General features: G+C 43.0%; 1 protein-coding gene across 1 annotated transcript in view; it reads left to right on the top strand.

The window, feature by feature from the left end:
• The first annotated feature begins 960 nt into the window (after positions 1–960).
• CSGALNACT2 (chondroitin sulfate N-acetylgalactosaminyltransferase 2) overlaps positions 961–4,915 on the top strand; it is a 29,634-nt gene continuing 25,679 nt past the window's right edge. Inside the window, exon 1 of the mRNA XM_009641953.2 lies at positions 961–1,097. The gene's annotated coding sequence lies outside the window, so the exon portion shown is untranslated. The remainder of the gene's footprint in view (positions 1,098–4,915) is intronic.

Below are 4,915 nucleotides of genomic sequence, written 5' to 3'. Positions count from 1 at the left end.
GGAAAGAGCATCAGTGGGGCGTCAGTGTTTCAAAGCAAAGCTCAGAGCATCCAAATATGACTTGAAGCAAGGAAGTGATTGTGTGAGGAAATCTTGCACCTACTTTTTTTTTTTAATCTAACCATTTCCTGCCATTCTTAATCATCTCCAACTGTAATAAAAAATTACTATAGTGATTGGCCTGTTTATTGTCTAGCGTCTGCCTGCAGTACGTGTGCCTTCTAGCACCCTGCTCCTCTTGGGTCTTAGCCCACTGGGGTCCTGGGGAGGCTCTTGGTCTGGACCCCACCTGCCTCCCAGCCGGCGGTGATGGATGGACATGTCTCCTCACTAGGTGCATTTGATGATCTTGTTGGCAGTGGTGTTGGTGGGTGACAGAAAGGGCAGGTCTGCCTGTGGTTTTCTTTCACCTTCTTCCTCCTTCGTATTAAATCTTTCACCAGCGGAGTAGGTGGGTGATAAAGGGCAGGTCTGTTCCGCTGTTCTTCTTGCCCTTTCTTCCTCCCCTGTACTGAAGGGTGCTGTTCCACTGGTGAAGCAGCTTCTGGAGGAGGATCCACCTCCTTAATGATACGGGGCTTTCTGGTAGGGATGTCACTGAGGGCAGCTGCCCGGAAAGCTTGGATCAGCCACCAGCGGCCAGCATATGTGTCCTTCTGGTGTCGAAAGTGAGTCTACAGCTTCTCTCGTCTCAATTAATTCATTACGTCAGTAGACGGAGGGGTAAGAACGTTCACCCGTGGGAGTTTGAGTGCAAGCACACAACAGACAACTAAAGAAAAGTGAGGAACTGAAGAAGCGCCGCCATCTTGGCAGCATAGGGACGGCTGGGCTGACGCTGGGAGAGGGTTGGGCGGGCGGACGCATTGGCACTTGTTTTCCCAAAAGCTAAGGGAGGTAATTTTGCTCTTGTCTGGCATACTGCAGGGAATTTCTGTTAAAGGAAGCTGATATTCCAACTGTAGAACAGAAGTAAAATTCTTTCATGGCTAGTGAATCCTGTGGAGATGGGTCCTGCCACCTATTTAATGGCTGTCACAGGCAACAGAGGCCTTTCACTGAGCTGAACATAACTCAAGATTCTTATGTGTTCAAAGGTAAAATAATACAATGCGGAACAGCTAGGAGTTCAAGGTAGACTTAGAAATACAATACTTGCATGTATTACATATTTCCAGGTAAAATTGTAAAACAGCTTAATTGGGTTTTTTTGTCCCTATATAGGTATCTGCTTCTCGTATTTAACATTGACAAATGCACATCAGCCACAAAAGGAGGTTAATGTGTCTGCACTGTTAATTGTGCTTTTCGTCAAGACAGTACGTCAGTACTTTCAGAAAAGATCAAAATTGTAGGACACCCGAGTTCTCCAAAAAGTTGTATACAAAGCCAGGCTAGTTTTGTATTAGCATACTAGGATTTGGAAATCAGGGTAACTAGTCTCAGATAGTCTTGTATGGGAAAAGGGCCTTAGTAATTCTTCAGATACCAGTTGCAAGAGAAGGACACAAGGAAGGATAGTTTCTGGCTTGCAGGTGTGTAGTTGCTGGGAGCTGTGAGAGTTTAAAGCTGATGGCCAAGGTGCTGCTGTACAGAGGTGCTGCAAGTAATTGTGTTTGTAGATGTTGTGGGTATATCATATGACATTTAACATGTGATAGTTAATTGTAGCAAGGTGGCTAACCAGGCAGATTTTCTGCTACTCCAGCATTCCTCTCTGGTGGTTGCATGTGTGTATCTTCTCTGTAGAAACAGGAGAAATAACACTTAAATAATTCCTCTGGGTCAAGTTTGTGTTGTGTTGCAAGGGCAGGTGTTGAGCAGCGATGCACAGGAAGCAACTGAGGCTCGTTGGGAACACTGCAGGGGAAATGAGGTAAACGAGCTGGTGTTTTGAAACACTGAAAATACAAAATGCTAGTCTTGAGCACGGCCCAGAGTCTCTGGAATCATATTGGGGGACACACACACACGAGATGACTAGGTCATTAGTTTCTATGAAATAAAATCTGTCCTGGAAGAGTGCTTTGGGTGATAGCTTTCAGATGACTTGTGGTAGCACTTCTGCTGTCTCTTAAAAGGTTTCCCCAAGCAGTGGTGTTAAAAATGATAAGAAGCCTGTCAGCGCTGATGATGCTACTCTCAGCCCTGGGGGCAGCAGATGGCTTGCGTGTCTTCCTAGCACTCTAGTAGAGTGGATATTAAGACTGCTGAGTGGTAGTAGCTTGGTCTGTTTTTCATGTGATCTGGGAGCTTCTGATGTGGACAGAAGAAGTCCTCTGAAGAAGAGATGTCCAATTTGTAAAGTAGGAGGATGAGTATCAGTTGCGGTCGGTGCCGGCTGGACAGAGGCTGGCGTGCCTGGTGTCGGCGCAGTCTGGAAGTGGTGCTCCAGTAAGATGCCTGTACAGGACAAACTCTGCCCGACCACTGCCAGTGTTTGGAACAGGACTGAGGTTTGACATCCAAAATGCAGTGTTTGATTCTTCTATGAGGTGCTACTAAGCCCTGTTTCTTTGGGTTTTTTTTTTTTCCAGATTGCAGACATAATCCAGCGACTTCGGATTTTTTGCATTTAACCCCAGAGTTTCTCCTTAGTGTTGTGCAAGGTCCTGAGCTTCTAGTAAAGATTTACATAGCTAGATGGAGAGGTGGAAGTGTGATAGGGATTTAGGTTGACTGTCTGAACGGGTGAGAGAAGAAAATAACCAAACTTTAAACCAGTGTTAAAATAGTGTAGCAGAAGTCGCTGCCAGTAGGACCATGTGTCAGATATGGCAATCAGAATAAACAGTTTGCAACAAGCGTCTGCGGTAACAACCTGTATTCCCCTGCTGTGAAGCAAAACTAGCCAAAAAAGTTGTGGGATATGAGCACAATGGAAGAATGGCACCAGGAACCTGCAAAAAAGCTCAATAGATGTTTATAGAAACTTCTGGCTTCTCTCCCCTCCAAGTCATGATCCTCTCTTCTTGAAGAGAGGAGGGGAAAGATGGTCCCAGTGGTCCAAAGGCTGACTTCAGGGACTTGAAAAACAAAAGAGAGAGATGGAGCAGGGGAAATGCAAAGTATTGAGTGTCTGGTGTTTCTATTTTTCTCAGTGGTGTCTTTTTCAATGTGAGGCAACTTTAAAAAAACCCCAATATCAAGATAGATGGTTCTGACAAGCTGCTAGCTTCTCTGCTTCCAGTGAAGGCTGGTATTGCTAGTCCTTTAAGGTAAGTTAATACTTAGCTATAATGTCAAATTGAAAAATTACAGATGACATAAGCGCATCTAGCTGTGCTTCTAGAACGCACCAGATGTTTCTCAATCGTTTGGCATCCAGCTTTCACTTCTGGTGACATATTCACGGCTGATTTGTTGTGCTGAAAGCAGAACCTAAACTACTACGCTGATTTTTAGCCGTTCTAAAAATATTTGTAGGTTGTGTTCCTTCTGCTATTATAGATTCATGGACTGAGGAATAGCAAAGTGAGCCCAGTTTTGAGTACCACATGTGACCTTAAGCTAGCTGATTCAGTTTATTTAAGAAAAACTTTAGGGTGATTGATCATCAGGGCAGCATTTTTCTCAGAGTTTCTGTATCAAATTGTATTTTAAACCGGTTTTAGATATTTTAAAGCTCTCAAGCCAAACTGCCAGTTGGACAAAATGCATGGAAATGTCTTCCAGTAGTCACTTCAGGAATTTTATTGCTCTTCAAACTTGCAATGAAGAGATGTGTATGCAAATATTACTTGGTTCAGGGCACACACACCCCCTCCCACCCCCCATCCCACCCCCCAAATCTGGCAATAAATCGTAACTTTAATGAGAACGTTACTGTGGTACTAATTGGTGCATAGTTGTCCAGTGAAACTTTTTAATGAAACTTAAATCAATTGCCTTTAGACGTCTCTGCCTTTAAGGCTGATATTAATAGAAGTCTGAAAGTCTTTTTAAGAAAGATTCAGGTGCACTTGAGAATTTAACTTCTCGCTATTTTAATTTGAACCGCTACAGCTTTCTCATAACCTGAATTTATACCTCTTTGAAAACAGTATAGCTCTTACCACAGAAAAATTACTGAAAATGAAAAGACCTAACTTCTCCACAGGATTCAGCCTCTAAATGTTTTTTAAAATGCTGGCTAATTAACTGTGCAGCTGTTGGAAAGAACACCTTGGCTAAGGACTGTCCTCCTCCATCTCTTCTTTTCATAGGGTAAAAAAATAAATCTGTATGTGATAATCACCTCTTAGGTACCTTTGAGAGCTTCAGAGGAATCTGGTTTGCTTTACAGCATTTTCAGGTTTGCTTTACAAGTGTAAGGAAACTGGATGAATTACTTGTCCTTACCTTCCACAGTGGGAAACCTTCTACTAGTTCCCTGGATGAACTTGGACGACAGCTATCCTTAAAAATAGCACCAGAGTTTGCATATATATGTTTTCACTGTGCAGGGTACAGTTACTACGTTGTCTTGATCTCCATACATAGAGAACTAGATGATAATTAAAGAGAGTTGTGAGAAAACAGAAGACGACTTGGTTCTGAGAACATAGTTAGATGTGGTCCTTTGGTGAAGCAATTCCAAGAAAACTGTATCATTTTCAGCTCTTTGGTTTTGCCTGCTACCGTTCCCACAGTGGACACTTTCAGTCATTCTCGGTGTTCGGGTTTTTAATGAATATGGCATCAGTGAAAATGTAGGTATGCTGTACAAATGCTACGCACCTGAGCTAGGATCACTAGTTACCTTTTAGTGTTCAATTGCGCTTGCTGGAGTCTGTTCATCTTGTACAGGGAAATATTTAGCTGGGGACTTTTTAAGATGTTTAGACACTTTGGGTGTCTAAAGAGTATTTTACCTTTCCTCAGTCACTGTGAGGTGATGCGCTAAATGTAACTGCTTTTTCTGTCCTTCTAAAAC

Source organism: Egretta garzetta, unplaced genomic scaffold, assembly GCF_000687185.1.
Source record: "Egretta garzetta isolate BGI_Z169 unplaced genomic scaffold, ASM68718v1 scaffold56, whole genome shotgun sequence".
Lineage (NCBI taxonomy): Eukaryota > Metazoa > Chordata > Aves > Pelecaniformes > Ardeidae > Egretta > Egretta garzetta.
This window is presented reverse-complemented; position numbering and strand designations above follow the sequence as displayed.